This window comes from Passer domesticus, chromosome 14, assembly GCF_036417665.1.
Source record: "Passer domesticus isolate bPasDom1 chromosome 14, bPasDom1.hap1, whole genome shotgun sequence".
Classification (NCBI taxonomy): Eukaryota; Metazoa; Chordata; class Aves; order Passeriformes; family Passeridae; genus Passer; species Passer domesticus.
Window position 1 is genome coordinate 14,815,702 of NC_087487.1, and position 16,884 is coordinate 14,832,585.

Genomic DNA, 16,884 nt, shown 5'->3' on the forward strand with positions numbered 1-16,884 from the left:
TGGCTGCAAACAGAGGCCATTTTGCAAGGGAAAAATAAATAATTTCCCCATGGTCTGGGTATCAGATGAAAGGTGGCTTTTGGGGCTCTGAGGACTTGCAGGAGGCTAGTTGCTGGCAGCTTTCGTTTTTAACTCTATATTTGCAGTTATTCCCAAAACTCAGCAAGAAGACTTCCACCTTTCCTACAAACCTCTCTTGGTGCCTCATCACTGTGTTGTTTGTGTTGGTTGGTGCCATCCTATGGCTTTAAGCACTTCAAATACCAGCTGTCCTCCCTATCTTAGAGAGCATCTCTGCCTAGCACAACCCACCTGGAGAGAGCTTCTCCATAGCAGTGTTCAGAGTAAATCACAAGTCCTCTAAGATCACAGAGTGTGCTCTTTTTCCTGCTGACAGGGGCTGCCAGCTTGTGCTGCAACTTACCTTGGAAGGAGAGACCAAAGGGAGATGCTAAAGGCAGGGGAAAAAATGAGTGCAGCTTTCTGATTGAGTGAGGGGGAAAAAAAATTCCAAGGTTTGTTCAAGAAAGGGTTTGAATGTTTGGAAGACTGGCAATTGTTGGATAATATTCTTTTTGCAAGCCCAGCTGTGTTATCCTTGTCTTCGGGCCCCCTGGAAAGCCAGTGTCAGGAAGACTGGCCTGGTGGACTGAATCAGTATTTGTCAATATGAAGGGCACCTGGGGACAGACAATGGTGCCCACCCCAAAAGAACCCACCCTGGGGGCTGCAGTGGTGGACAAAGTGTGGCCAGGCTTGTGCCCAAGGGAAACAGTTTGCTGAATGTGAGAAACCTTCTGGCATCTGCACAAACTCAGACGATGTGGATTCAAGCCTTGAGGAGTTTGTTGTCTAACTGGGACCAGCAGTGTGATTTGGACAACCATAACACAGCTGGGGATGATTCCATCCTGGGAAGGTGTGACTAACCTGGGGCCATTGTAAAATGGTTTCTGTGTGCATTTACTGGATATTTTTGGTGCAGGTTTTCTTTTTCATAATTGGGCCTTCCTGAACAGCAGTTGGATGTTTCAGCAAAGAGAAGAATGTGTACTAAAAATCAACCAAGCATTTGGTGGCTCCTCTCCCAAGTGGAAAGGAATCCTGGATAGCATAAGGGCAGCTTCCAAAACTGGTGTTTACCTTTGCTTTGCTTTCAGCAATCCAATTTCTCTTTGTGAGCTGTGTGTGCAGAAGGGAGAATATAAACTGAGTTTATCACAGCAGCAGAGCTGGAGCAACTCCAAGTATGTTGCTCTATACCCTGGAAATAGGAGACTGCTTATCCAATTATTTGCAGCTTGTTTTCAAGGGAAAAACGATTGACTTGAGTCCTGCACAGGGTAAATCCTGTTAGAGTGTGTCATTTTGTCCTTTGGAGTGGGATGTAGTTCCAGGTTTCATGAGATGTTGTTTTGCCTCCTGGGATTGTTGAAAAGCTGCTGTGTCAGACTGGGGATTTTTACTCTTCAGATGAGAAAGCACCTCTCTGTTGGAGTGAGAGATGAGGCTTAAGATACCCATGATAAGCTTTATCTTCCTGTCCCAACCCTTTTCACCTACTGCCATAATTAAATTTGTGAGAAGAGTCGCAGTAATAAATAAACTATACATTATTGAGGGTAAAAACTCCCAGGAGGGAGGCATTGGGTGGTATGGAGGTACAGACACATTCAACAATGAAACAAAGAGACAGAGCTTGGCTGAACATCAGGAAAAACATACTGAGAGTGAAATAAATTTGGCTATAGGACTGCAACAACAGTAGCAGCAGTCCTGTTACCCAGACTAATTTTAAACACTCCTGTAGGCATTACTCCCATCTGGGTCTGGTAAGAGAAGATGTCAGTTACATGCATAGTTTGCAGATGTCACCTTTTCTGTGGCCCAAAGTTTTCTATTAATTTTTTAAAATCAAAATGGAGATAATTTATTTCGATTTGAACTATTCTCTTCATTTGTAGCAAATTTTAAAAGAAAAAAAAAATTTTGATAAGGTGAGGACATGGGAAACTTTCAGCTGTTTTAATGTGGCTCTTCCTTTAAAGGGGTTTGGAATCTGCTATAATCAGACCAGATTTTTGCACTAGGTAGCAGAATCAAAATGAGTTGGAGGAAGACATCAAAAGACAATTTTCTCTCCAGTCTCTATCATAAACCTGCACCTTCTGAGGTATAGGTGGGTCTGCACAGACTGGTAGCATCAGATGCTCCTTGCCCTCCTACAAACCAACCAGAAAGAGGTCAGGAGCAGTCAGGAACAATGTTTGGCCAGTGATGTGGATACTCCACATCAGCCACAGCCTTCTCCAAACTCTTGCTTCTTCCTCCTGGTACTTTTTTTTTTGTTGTGGGCAGAGTGAATTCCTGTAAGGAAAAGATGGTGCAAGTGAGTCAAGCCCTCCTGAGTGCCTGTGTGGGCAGCCTGAGGGCATCCCAGGCTGTTGCTTGGGAGGGCATGGAGCTCCTCCCCGGGCTCCTGGCCATCTGGAGGGGCTGGATGGTGCTGGATGGTTTTGTGTTTGCTCCCTGGCTTAGTCTCTCATAACATGGCTTGCAGCACATATTTTGTGACGTGAGAATGTGCTCTCTGTTCGCTTCTAATGCACCTGTTGGTTCCACAAACAGGCCTGCCAATTAAACACAAAATTCAAATCCCACAAGGAGCTTGGTTGCCTCTGCTGGAAGATGTATGTATGTAATAAATGGTGTTATGAGGTATACACCCAAGCCTATTTATGAGTTACCATATGAGAGAGAAAGCAGGGTCAGAGTACTGAATAGGCTCAAATAACATGTGGATTTATATGCTAGAGCCACCTTCCAACCCTTTATTTCATCTCAGGCAAGTTATTTAGCTTCTCTGGGCCTCAGATCCTCTACTGAGTACATCTGGGACAATAAAGAAATCCTTTTTATCTGTTTTTTCTGCTCTGATTCCTCATGCTCAGAAAAAGGAATTGTGTCTCTGTGCACGTACTTGATTTTGTCAGGGTTTTTAGCAACACTCAGGTGTTGCTGTTGCATTTCTGCTTTGTACTCTTGCAGACCAGAGATGATTCAGGAGCAAAAGCAGAGATACTCCTTCAAGTCCCCTTTTATGTTTCATCCTTGGTACCTCCTCTCACAAGGAAGTGAGCTGCATTTTACTCATCAGATTGGAGCTAAACTTTGGTTTCCATGGAAATCAGGTACCTCTGTATCCAGCAAAGTCCTGTTATTACTCACCAGGAGAAGGGCAGCCAACACTGTGCTTCAGCTGTAGCTGACAGGCAATTTATACGGGACGAATCCCTCAGCAGAGGACTCCAGCCTTTCCTGAAATCTTATCCCTTGCCTCTCCGTGCAGCTCGTTCCAGACAGATGCTGACAACTGGAGCTGAGCGGTGCTGAGGGAACGTGACACAAAGCTGCAGCAAATGTATTAATTGCATTGCTTGGGGAGGGCTGGATTCTTTCCCCTGCCCCTCCTTTCTCTCTGCCAAAGCTTTGTGTGTGCTGGGAGCCTTGCTGGGTTTTTCTCATGTACGGTAATTAAGTAACACAGCCCCAAGTTCTGGGCATCTGCTTCACATCCCGGGAAGGTGCGTTATTAACCCGAAAGGATTTGATACCCTCCCGCTGTGTCCCATTTTCTCTGCTCTTGCCTGGTCCTTCTATTTGATTCAGCCTCCCAGGTCCATTAAGATCTTCACAGTTGCCCATGCACAAACCTGACAGGCTCATGGGGAGATTCTAAAACGATGCTGGTTCAATTAGCAGGATATAATTTGCCCTTTGGTGAAACCCTGGGCTCCCCTGCCAGGCTAAGCACTCGCTGCCAGAGCACTTAGCACAAGGAGGAGTGTTCCCATCACATCTTTCTCAGTGTCAGGTCACAGAAACCATGAACCCTAGTAGCTGCTGTAAGAAAGGAATTTTATTTTTATCTCAATTTTATTTTTCCTCATGAAATGAGTTTTAGAGAAACCAGAAAGCCCAGTTTGGAGATTCGATGTGAACAAACCAGCTGGAGCTGCAGTTTATATTTTAGCCTGGGAATCCTGCTGGCTGTATTTTTTTTTTTCCTCCTTCCCAATGAGCCCCTCTTGCAATTTGAGTTGTTCTGCCCTATAGGTCACAGACCAGTTTGCTGTACAATTTTCTATCTCTGTGTTGATCAAACACTTTTCTGAATGATTTGCTGTTTGCTGTGGTTGTTAACCTCCTGAGTACTCAGTCTTGCTTCTCTCTCACCTCTGAGATGTGCTGAAATACCTGAAGGGATACCAATATCAGATCATGCCTATTCATAGTGGTTATTCTCCATTCAGCTGCACAGACAACAATCTTCATATGCTCACCAAAAGCAGATATGAGTCAAACCTTGAGCAAAAGTGATATTCAGGATGAGGGAAGAGAAGGAGAGTTGAGATATAATTTGGTTTTTTTTCTCAGCCTTCAGCCACTTTGGACAGTAGCTGTTCCTGTGAGATATTTTGTGCATTAGCAAAGGGATGGATTTGTGTGCTTTGGTGGTGGAGCTTCTCACACTGGAGGAGGTCTTCTGGAGAGATGATGTGGCAAAGGCTGGTGGCATCTGTCCCTGCTGGGGCAGGGAGGAGGTTTGGCCAGAACTGTTCTGAGAGCAGTGCCAGAGTTTGGTCTGGTTGCACTGGCTCTCTCACACGGTGGGAAAAACCTGCCCTTAGCTCTACTCTTGAGGAATGCTTTTTCTTTTTTTTTATGTAACTTCTTCCCAGGAGACTTTGTTGGGTTTATAAATGACTGCATTTCCCTTTGGCATGACAGCTGCAGCTTCACCTCTTCTCGTGTGAACCTGGAGTCAGGTCAGGCTAAAATGCTGAATCCTTCCTTTCTCCTTCCCGTGGTTCTCTGGCCCCCTCCTTCCTTCCCCATATCAACTGCCTGTATTGCCATAACTTGAGGATTAGCTTTTTCCCTGCAGGACTGAGCTGAAATTCAAGTGCTTTACCGAGCAAAACCAATCTCTTCAATATCAGCAAGGCAAAGCAAAATGCTTGAGCACATGTGTTTTCTGTTAGCTGATTTCTCCCCCAGCCTCGTGTTTGGTCGCAGTGTCAAATTCCCTCTTAAATATGCTTAGGAGGTCACAGAAAGCAGGTGAATAGTCATACAATAAAAATCACATCACACCTCTTAAAAAAAAAATTAAAAGAAATACATCCCCTCTTTCAGTCTTCCTCCCCCTCCACCCATCCCTATACACAGTAGAGCAAAGACCTGATAATGCACTTAGTGGGAAAGAACTAAAAATGAGTTTTCCTAGCAGGTTGGAGCAGAGGGATGTAATTAACAGATCAGCTTGTTGCAAATGAAGACACAGAGTTATAGGGTGCCCAGAATTAAGCAGGTACACCTAGGTCAGGCTCTCAGCAGATACAAGTTGTCTACCCTGGACTGATTCCACATGGCAGCACGGTCTGGCTTCCAAAGGAATGTGCTGGTGCCAGCTGGGTACTTTTGGGAAACGTGTGTTGAGTAAGATGCTGAGGAGATGGCAAAGGTATGTGTGCAGAACACACCTCCGAGTGCTCGCTGCAGGTGTGAGCAGTAAAGCTTGGATGGGGTTTTTGAAACCATGACTCAGTTCCTTTAGGAAGATCAGATACTGGGTTTCTGTTGTGTTAGCAAGGGGAGCTGAGCCAGGGCCCCAACACCCCCAGTGCTGCTCAGTGAAACTCACACAAACCTCTCAGATTGATTTGCCCTTATGCAAGAAATTCTAATAAATCCTCAAGGTCCTGGTAATGAATTGCATGAGTCCCCCCAGCAAAGGCAATACCTGTGCTTTGGCAGATATATGAACTAACTCAAAGCTGGATGAGCACTAGAGACAGCGTGAGAAATGTTTGTGAGTTAAGTCTCAGTGAACCCAGCAGCATTGCCTGAAGAATATTCATTCATTTTACAGCTTAGATAGACACGTGCAACACCAAAGAAGCTGTGGATGCCCCATCCCTGGAAGTGTTCAGGGCCAGGCTGGATGGGGCTTGGAGCAGCCTGGTCTGGTGGCACCCATGGCAGGGGGTTTGGAAACAGAAGTTTGCACCTGTGGGTTTTATTCAGGTTGTTTGTGTGTATACACTGATTTTAATGGCCAAAAAGTGACAGAGTGACACATAGAAATATTGAGGAAACTTCATTGTGTTCAACTCTGTGCTTGGGTATTTACTTCTCCCAGCAGGGCACTAACACGTGAAAAGGTTTTTAACAAAAGGTTGTCGTAGCTCAAAGCCAAGACCTGCCTCTTGTTTTACTGAGCAGTGTGTTTGATTCATATTTGAGGTACCTTTTGAAAGAGAAACTGGCATGGTGTATGCAGGTGTGTAAGCTATGAACCTTTGTATAAAGCAGTGAATTTATTTGAGCTGAGATTTGTTCTTGGAAGTTAGTCTTTGGGCTGTGAAAACAATTCTCCCCGTTATTCTAAGACAGATTTTCCTGGCAATAGACATCCTGGTTTTTATCTTGATTATTTTTTTTTTGTTCTAACAGCCCTGAACTCTGCTCTTGAGTCTTTGGTGCTCTGTAATTTCCAGTCTTTCCTGATGTAAAATAGAGGATGAAGACAGCAATTGAAACAATTGCAGCAGAGAAGGTTTTCAACCTCTGCCTCTGCTTGCTGGCATACTGTGAGTCTTAAATAACATGTTTATAAGGTGGTCTGATGTGTGACATTGAGATGAATGCAAGTGTCGTTCAGAAGTGCACAGACCTGCAATTTATATAGTAAATACATCTTTCATGTTCAATAAAGTCAAAGTCAATCACCCTAGTCTCAGGGTGACAGTATTTTAAGCCATAGCTGTGCAATTCTACTAATTAAAAAGTTGGGAGGAAGAAAGGTCACAATAATTCAGCCTGTTTCTCTCTCTGGGATTCTTTTGCCTATGAAAAAAGAAGGAAGCAAACTTTTGATGCAAAAAGGTTTGACTTCTAGGCTTTTTAAAATTCTTTCATGGGCTCTAAAATCCATGTAATTACTTATAAGGACTCTTGGTGATTGCGATGATAGTGTTTAGAAGCAATTAACTTGGAGCTTTAGTCTCATAAATAGTGGAACTCCTGCTGAACAGTGAGGGAAGCAGCCCTGGACTGCTGGATTCTTTAGGGTGTTCAGCTGAGACTGGAAAATAAGAGGTCTGTGGTGGGTGAGAGGGTAGGTGTGCTTGCATGACATGTAAGCAAAGAGGTATTGGAAATATGTTTGCCTCTGGAATACGTAGATGAAGTGCTTTCCTGCTCTTTAAAGGAGGCTGTAGCAGTAAAAAAAATGGAAGTGGCAAGAATGAGTCTTAAAATTTCATCCCCTAGTGAGACATCTGAGATTATTACTAACATCAACTTTTTGAAGAAAATCAATAATCCAAAGCTATCTATTTGAAAGCATAACAGACTGGCCATAAGGGTAAAAACCCCCAAAACATTCACAGGCAGCAGCTGAAGAGGGTGGTTTTAAAAAAATCATTATTATTTTTGCAACTTTTACCAGTAGTTGAAGTTTGCTATTAGAGCAAATTGGTTAAGGTGGCAATATCCTCACAGGGAAACATTGCTTATATCCCATGTGTTTGTTTTTCCTAAGAATCTAATTTTCTGTTTCAACCAGGAGCAGAGTGCAGGGATCTGCACAACATTATGGCAGCAAATGTTACCCATGAGGTCACAATGGAACACCCACTGCAACCACTCATGCTTCAACATGTGAGAGGATGAAGCACGACTCAGTTGCCTGCTGTAACAAGAAGTAAAATAAATAAACGAAGATAGATAAATTTCCAAGAAAAAGTAAAATGCTCCTTACACATCAGGAGTAAAAATGTAACGGTGTCCTGTCCCTTCTGGGCAGCCTCAGAAGGAGAATTAGAGAAGACTAAGTTGTGAACTTTGGATAATTCTGGAGAATTGGATAATTCTGCTCTTTGCACTGCAGGAACTGCCAGACACGTTCCAGATCAGGTCCTCTGAGGGCCTGGGACATTCACCAGTGATGGGGACAGTCATCATGGTGAAATGTACCATCGTGCTGGGGCAGGAAAGTGGTGGTGGAAGTGTTGATGGCTTTGATCTGCTTGGGACTGGTGACAAGGGATGCCCATGTGTTGTTTATTACTGACAGGACAGGAGCTTGGCAGCAGCAGTGGAGTGGAGGATGTACTGAGGTGGAGAGGCTGGGATGATGAAAGACAGATCTGCCCACTCAGCCTGGGAGGATGGGGTTGCTCTGGGAGACAGTCCTGTTTCCTCAGCACAGCTGCTCAGTTTGGATCCTCTACTGCCTTAATTTATAATGAAGTTTTCGATTTGGACCTTTTTGTCTCATTGTCATGTGTCTTTCACTTGTCTTTGTGTCTTGGGAGCTTGGTGAGTGAGGCTGGGTTTGGAGCAGGACCTGCTGTGATGATAAATAAGGTGCAACCAAAGCCATGGGCCCCAGATAATAGATGTTCCATTCTGCAGGACGCTCCTGTTTGGGCAGTTTAATTTCTAACCAGTTAAAGATCCTTGTTGTGAAAAATTACTTCCCATTCCCAACCTTATAATGAAAGTAAAATAGTGGGAAGACAGATGAGTTTGCACTCCTAGAAATCTATTATGTAGCTGGGTGAGAAATAAAACAATTTGTCTCCCCCTTGACTGACTTTTCTTACACCAAATAACTGTGTAATTGTCTTAAACCCCGAATAGAGAGCCCAGTCTGGAGGGGAGAGGTTCTTATATTTCAGCTGGCTCCCAGCTGTTCAGCTGGGGAGAACAAGGTTGTGTGTGTGAAGGGAATGCACTGGGAACCCATTTCTCAGAGCTGTGACCCTTTTCCTGTTTGTCAGATGCACTGATTATCTGGAATAAGTTTTCTTGTGTGAGATTCTGGCAGTACAGCTGCCTCTGAGCCCAAAAAGAGTTCTCAGCTGGCTGAGCCCTGGGGGGACAGTGTGGGATTGTGCACTCTGTGAGCAGCAAGGGGAGCTGGCTGGAGCCATGGGGCTCAGAGCTGCACCTTGGATGTGATGGGCCAAACGCACACAGGATCCATAATATATAATAAAACATTTTAAAATTTGCATAATTTAAATTATTACTCTCTTTTAAAATTGCTGAAACAATGCAAAGGAATTTTGTGGGAATGAGACTACTTTTTTTCTGGGTTTACTGTAGCTGGATATGTTGTTGCTGCTCCTTCCTTCCATCACATTTTGAAGTGCAGATTCTGAATGCTCTCTATGTAGATTCAGAACCCTTTTTTAACTATGCATTATATGGGCTCCATTTTAGACCTAGACCTGGCAATGGCTTCCCCTTAATGAGAGAGATGGATATCTCTTCTGATGGACCTGGAACTGATGGAGTTTGGATCAGGAAGTGGAAGAGACTTCAGGAAATATCAAGAAGCCAGTTTTTCAGCACACAGCTTGAGTCTTACCCTCTGTGTTGGTGCCTTTGTAAATTGTTTTCTAAAACAATGACCAGTTTTATTTGAAAAAGTGTATTTTTTTTCTCAGTATGAGGCATGTGAAATTCAGAGACTATTAGGTCTCTAAGTTTTGTCCTGGGGCTAGCAGTGCTATATCTTTCAACTTCAGCTTTCAAAACAATCAGTAGTTTATTGTGTTAGGACAGATTTCTCCTCTTCTGAGAGCAGAAACTGTGTTTTAATAGCAATGTTGATAGTAATCTTTTTAAAAGATTGAAGTTGTGGTATGGAGAAATTCAGAGGTCTCAGCACAGTGCAAACTTCTTTAGTTAAATCAATGAGAAGTGAATGACCAAAGGCTCTGCATCATCTCTGCCTCCTTTACATAATCCCAGTGGTGAGGAAAGTGGGGCTGCTGCCCAGAAATTAGCAAACAATTCACAACAATGAAGGCACAATGACACACACAGCCGGGGAGGAAGTTCAGGTTTGTGTAATCTGAAAGGAGAGGAGTCAAATCAGGAACAAACACACCCTTGAAAAGCCCAGGGTGCGAAGGGGATTTCTGTGCTTTTCTCTCTGCTGCAGGGATGAGCTGATGGCCAAGAGCAGGCGTTGTCCTGCTGTGGCTGTTGTGTGTGAGACCTGCCCAACTCCTTCTGGGACTTGACTTTCAGGGAATGTTGAGTCTTTTTTGTCTCTGGAACCCAGCTGAAGTCACAGCTGAAGTGACATTCCAGCTGTGAGCCATGAGAGCTGTTCTCTGCCCAAACCCATGGCAGGGAACAGGAGGGAACAATTTTGCTTTCAGGGACAGCCAAGGATGGTTTGGGCAGAATTCTGTTGACATTGTGGCATTGCTCTGGTGAGGGCTGTTCTGTTTGCTTGCATTTGCCCTCTTTGTGGATGGATTTCCTCCTGCTCTGTCTTCATGCCTGAACCTCTCTTGTCAAGATTTGATTATGGCTTAACTGTGTGAGGCTAAGCAGGGGAAGCTGTCCCCTGAGCATGAGGCAGCAGGGCACAAGTTCATCCTTTACCTGACCTCCTGTGATGATCCTGCTCCTCATTTCAGTAAAACCTCACCAAATGAGTTTGGCCAAAGCATAGAGGTGTGTGTGGAGACTCTTCTGAGGGTCTTTCCTCCAGTTTGCTCCCGGCCCTGGTGCAGGAAGGAATGGAATGGGCTCCCTGGCAGCTGGTGCACAGCCTCTCCTGCTTGGCTCTGGCCTTGGTGCTCCTCCACACATTTGCAAGGTGCAGAGTAAATGACTGCTCGAATGGGAGGGAGCTGAAAAGTAAGTGTGATTTGGAGCCTGGTGGTATTAAAGAAAAGCTAATGACAGGTATTTACATGGAAATGTCAATAAACATTTTCTACATGCTTTTGACTGGCCCACTGGTAATGTATTTCTAATGGAAACAAACTGGATCCTTAGTCAGCCCAGTGCCTTTGTCAGTCCTGAACTCTGTTTAAAAATAACATTATTTTAACATGTTTTTAAAGCACCTTTTCCTAACATGATCCAGAAGGCTGTGTAAAAACAACTTGGAATAATCTTGAAACCCATAGAGGGCCAAGCTGGAGAAAAGGAGCCAACACCTTTGGGCAAAGAAAACCAGAAAATCTGAGGAGAAGAGCCAGGAAGAAGGGAGGGAATATATTTTCATGGAAAAATCTACCTTTAAAACAACATGCTCTCCAGAAAAGGTTTTTTTTTTCCTTCAGAAATCTCCATATAAAATGAATGCAATGCTGTATATATTTATTTTGTTTTCTCTGTATATCTATTCAATTTTCTCATTGAAATAATATCCCATTAACACCTAGACCCAGGAAGCTTTTGTCTTTGGAGCTCCCTCAAATGATGATCTTGGTTATTCTATTAATGGAATATAGGATTAGGGAGTTTTGGGTTAAACATATCATAAAACAACAAGAGTGTGCAGCTCAGATGCCAGTTTTATTTTTCTGTGACCAGTTAATCTGTGAATTGAGGAGACCAGGTGTTTGAATTCCACATTCTTGATATTCCCCTAGCAGTGTAAGGAATGCTAAAGTAAAGCACAGCTCGAGAAAGACTCTTTTAAGAAAATGGTAGCTCTGCAGTTTGTGTCAGTCCTGTTCCAGCAAACTGACACCTAAATGAGTGAGCAGCACAGATAAATAGAGGAGCAGCACAGCAGGGGAGCTGAGGTGAATAGAGGCCCATTCCAGTGACATCCTGATGAACATCCTGATCAGTGAAAAACTCCCGGGATTTGCCCTGTTGGATTCAAAGACACTGGTGGAGTCTGAGGCAAGTTCCAAGGCACAGATTTCCCTTCACTTGAAGCCTCTTCCCCCTGGGCTCAAGTCCTTCCTGAAGATTTTCAGGTGTGGTTATGCAGGATCAGGAACTCCTCTTGAAGCTGGTCTGTTCCTCTTTTGGTACTTTGGTACTAATATCTGTTTGAAAGTAGGAATGTTGAGCTCTGCTCTGCTTCTCCAGTGAGATCTGGAGCAGCCCATTCTTGCAAAATAGATGCAAAACAATGAACAATCAAGAAAAAAAGTCAGCCAAGAGTTGGAAGCGTTTTATTGTGCTTAATGGTCCACCAATAGTAGGTAGAAACCACTGCAAGAGTGAGAATGTAGTTTCCTGCCTTTCACTGACCAACACCTATTCAGTGAGTTTAGTCTGTAATTCTGGGATGGTGGGAATAATGTAGTTTCAGGCATAGCTCCAATTTCTGCATCCAGTAGAGGCCTCTATTCTTCTGAGTCCTAAAGGTGCTTGTTCTACTCCTCTAGGTAAGGATCTGTAAAGGGATATGAATGATTGTTGAAAATTTGAGAAGGAAAAACTTTTATTTATTTTTGCTTTTCTCTGCTTGTTTAACAATAAACCCATGATTGTTATAAATAGAGGTTGCATCTGGTCTCTCTCCTTTATGGATTTTCTGTGCATTTAGAGAGAATAAGGCAAACCACAGACTTGAGAACAAAACTTCTCCCTCAGAGAGAATTCTATGATGCACCTTTGCATGATGATTTATCAAAGCAGAGAAAATATTTATGGGAGAGTTTCCCAAGCATTGTGCGTATGTATGTGATCAGCCATGAATGCATGTGGACTCTCTCTGCAGGATAAAAGGCTTTTGTGGTGGTTTAAGAAAAATATTGAGCTACCAAGGGGACTGGATAAGCAGCACTTTTCCGAATACTTGTGCTTTTCCCAGACAGCATTCAGAAATAATCTTTGGCTGCTGAGGCAAGAAATAAATAAAAAAGCACAAAATTTGTTCTGATGGGGATTTTTTGGCTTCTGTATGAGCCTGGGTCACGTGACTGGACTGGGTTGATTTATCAGCAATGCACTGAAAATCTTCTTGGGGATGCTGAATTCAGAGGATACTAGGCACTGCAATTAGATAGTGCTTGTAGGATAGGGGGATTAGAAAAAATAGTCACGTTACAGCTGCCCTGTGTCTCAAAGCTTGTTTGGAAACACTTTTAATTGGTCTATCTGTCATGCCTTTCGTTTGGATTAAGAATGGCTGGTGCTCTGTGCTGCCCAGAAGCAATAATCTCAGCAAGACCATGTTCTTTTCACAGCTTCATTAACCTCTACAATAAACAGTCAAGGCTTTACAGCATAAATGTTCACAGAGAAAATGTTTTGCAGCTCTTGTGTGGGCCATCTGTCTTTTGACATAGTCACTGGTGAATGCTAGATAGTTATTTCCTAAAGACTTCACTACAAAAATCAAATTTTCATGGCCCTGCAGATATTTTCAGTGGACTCCAGCTCTTCTTGGTACATTCATTCCCAGAACCCTCTTGTGGGCTCCTTCAGCAGAGTTCAGTGTAGCTGGAAAGGCATGAGTGGGTGCTTGGGATGTCTGTAGCCTTTAGGAGGGTGGAAGTGAGGAGACAGGTTGCAGTTATTCCCCTAGAAAATAAACAGTACTTTTTCACACGCTGCATCTTGCTGATTTTGGCACCAGACTGCAGTATGCCCTAGCTGGAGGGAAGAGCTGGGTGGAGAGACCTCATGGAAAGATCTCCTGGATAAGCTTCTCTTCTCATCTGGGAAGTGATTTGAGAGAGGAGCAGAAAAGGGGAGAATAACCCAACCATGCAGGGACTTGGGTTTATAGCCAAAACTTGGCTGAGTGACCTGTAAAATAGGGAGTTGGCTTTGGGAACCTGCATATTCAGATGCCCCTCTCAGGCAGCAACTAAAGTGGTACTTAAGACGAGAAGTTCCAGATGAGGATTAAAAAAATAAATAAATAAAAAAGAAACAAGACAACAAAACCAAAAAAGAAAACCCCAAACCTACAAAACCTGCCAAAATATAAAAACAATAAATGTTTCTATAAATGTTTCCAATAGTAATTGGAAAAAAATCTCCATGCCAAAATCCTGGAATGGTGTGGAGTGATGTGGGGGGAGAATGTGTGGCACTGCTTCTTTGTCTGTCTGTGCTTGACACGAGCAGGACTGAGAGCTGGCTTATAAGGTTAAGTTGAAAGTGGAGTTGAGAGAAGGAATTTATGGTGTTCCACACTGGGATTTGGGTGTGAAGTAGTCCCTCAAGCTTTTAGGGTTATATCTTTGAAAGTAATCCCATGGTAGTCCTGTAAACCTGCCCTATTGCTTGCTCTGCTAAGGCTGTCTGGGTGATCTCTCTATGATGGTCTGTCTTATAAAATATGCAATATCTGATTGAGCTGAGATTGATTCAGGCTGTAATGAGGTTGTGTATGTGTTAATAAAACCCTGTTAGGCTGTTGATATAACAATGCTGCTTCTGTCACAAATTGTTTTAACTTCAGCTTGTGGCAAACAACCCTGGGCTCACAAAACAGATTTCACCATTGGCCTTTGAGTCATTTAATAATGATTGTAAACAACATTTTCAGGGAGAAACTGCAAGATAAATTCCAGTTCCTACTTGGATGAAACTCCTTTTAAAATCTATGTTCTCTGTGTCTTGTGCTCATCCAGGTACTCACAAAAGTTTTCATCATCCAACTTTAACTTAGCTGCCTTGTTGACTCTCAGCCTACCAGCAGGGAATGGTCACCTACCAAGTACATTTTTGGGTGGCATGGAATTTTATTAGGACTATGTATGCTGTTTTAATCTCTTTTTTTTCTTTTCCAGAGATGCTTTAGGGTTTGACCAGAGTCTTGAGAGGAGCAAGTCCATGGAATAGCAACCAGTTGTTTTACACACAAGCTACTGGAAAACAGACAGGATCTCTTCATTTAGCTGAGATGGCATCTTCTGCATTCTCTGGGTCTCTAGCCAAATTAATCCCAAAGATAATGGGTGCCACAGGTAATTTAAGGAACAAAGAGCCTCTCCCTGCAGCTATGTGCAACTGCTGGTGGTTACCTAATCCTGCACCTGCACACAATTGCTGATGGTTTCATGATCCTATCTCCTGCTATCTCACACTTGCCTCTTTGACACTGCAAAATGTCTTGTGTTGTAGACTCTCTTGTGGCTGGACACCCTTACAGGCCACTCATCTCTCTCCATTTTTAGGGTTAAATGCTCCATTTCTAATCTAATTTCTCTTTGTTTGATTCCCCTCTGGTTATGTGGGGTTTTTTTTTAATGTACTGAGAAAACTCTCTTGTGCAAACCAGAGTGGTTGGTGAGGTAGCTGAACCTGATTAGTATTTCTGAGCACCTCCATGAGATAATCTGCAGTCATCCTTCCTCCCTGTTCCCTCTCCCTCCCTCTATTGCAAGATAATTTTATGGTAGTGAGATCATGCATTCAGAGATGTTGTCTTGATGCAAACCTGTATCTGCTAACACATCTGTGTGAACCATTTCACATCAGCTTTTGGTAGCAAACTGAGGTGTTCCCATTCCTTCCTGTGTGCTGAGCCTCTTTCCTTGTGGAATTTTCCAATGATGAAACAAAGTATCTATCAGTCAGGAATTATATCTAGGTTTTAAATCTCTTTTTGAGTCATCTCACAATTTTCCCAGATATTTCATGGTCTCAAACCATTTAGATCTCCTTATGTCTTGTCTACTTTCAGGAAGATTTTACTGAGCTATTTGTAACTTACTGGTTACTTTCTACCTCTCTCTTAAAACTCAGGATCATGTTAAGTGTATGCGTGGAAAGCAGCAAATATCAGTGGTTTGCCAGAGGTCATTAGCAGCTGTTTTAGATCCTAGAAACTCCTGGAACCCTTTGCTCTAATTATGAGAAATAACAACATGCACCTGTATTATAATTTTTATCTGCAGATCTTGAAATCATTCATAAATGTCTGTCAAATATTCACCACTTTTACATGGGAAGGTAAAAGTCTGAGTAAAAGGAAGGGCCACGTCACCAAAGAAACTAAAATAATGCACTGTCCCTTTTATCAGTGCTGAGATGCTCTGGATCCACAGCTCTGAAGAAGACACCTGAACTTGCAGGACAATGCACTGGGAGAGCCTGGGATCAGTACATGAAAGTACATGGAGTGGAAAACAATGTAGGTTCAAAAAGAATTAAGGGTTTACACAGATGCTTTTCTGGGCATGGGTGCATTTAGGGTGTCTTATTTGCTCTTGGAAAGGAATTCTTGTTGTTCTTTTCATGCTTGAGCTTCTTTTTTTGCATTCTCAGAGCAGATGGCAAGAGAGACAGTTACATTTTTTGGCTTGGTAATTCCTCCAGAAGCTAACTCTGCCTCTCTGATTCCCTCCTCTTTTGCTTAAACCTCTGGAACATAATTAAAGTATGTTCATTAATTATTAAGTTAATTAAAAAGAGGTTGGAGAGGGCCTTAAAAATAGTCTGGTTCTACCTCCCCTGCCATGAGCAGAGACACATTCCACTAACCCAGGTTGCTCAGAGCCCCATCCAGTGACACCTTGAACACTTCCAGGGAGGGGGCACCCAAAATGTTTGATCATGTGGACCTGAACTAAAGCTCTGGGATCTGACTTGTCCACGTGGATATGGACATAAATCCTCAAAGAAGAGATTATTTCAGACCCAATGGGAGAGTTACTGCAGGTGTAATTACTGTGTGTACAGCAAACCACACGAGCATAACTCTCCATCATAACTCTCCATGTTGAATTGGACTGCAAAAATGCTGATTTGGGGGAGCCTGATTCATACATTACTTCACGTCAAAAACAATTTTCTTATTGAGAAGAGATTATTTGCATTTGATTACTAAAAGCTGATGTTTAGTCAACAGCTATTTATATTTCTGAGGGAGATAAGTAATTTCACTTATTAGTAGGCAGATATATACAGACCTTAATGAGAAGGCTGCGAGGATCTCTGTGATGAATTTTACATGAAAGCACAGTGCTGTATGTGACACCGGTTGTCCAAACTGGAAATCAATATTTCTGGGTTTGATGACACTTATAAAGAAGGAAATCAAGCTTGCTAGTGCCTGTCATGAAATGAAGTGGGTATTTA

The 16,884-nt window shown here is 42.9% G+C and overlaps 1 long non-coding RNA gene across 6 annotated transcripts in view; it reads left to right on the top strand.

Annotated features, from left to right (window-relative positions):
- The window catches only part of LOC135280771 (uncharacterized), a 73,430-nt gene that overhangs the window by 44,369 nt on the left and 12,177 nt on the right, over positions 1 to 16,884 (top strand). For 3 of the 6 annotated variants that reach the window (XR_010347611.1, XR_010347610.1, XR_010347609.1), the window contains exons 2-5: positions 6,520 to 6,656; positions 11,010 to 11,147; positions 14,592 to 14,768; positions 15,828 to 15,937. This is a non-coding gene — a long non-coding RNA (uncharacterized LOC135280771). Of the gene's footprint in view, positions 1 to 6,519; positions 6,657 to 7,633; positions 8,655 to 11,009; positions 11,148 to 14,591; positions 14,769 to 15,827; positions 15,938 to 16,884 lie in introns of those variants that run through there. The other 3 variants (XR_010347613.1, XR_010347612.1, XR_010347608.1) reach the window with 3 other exon arrangements.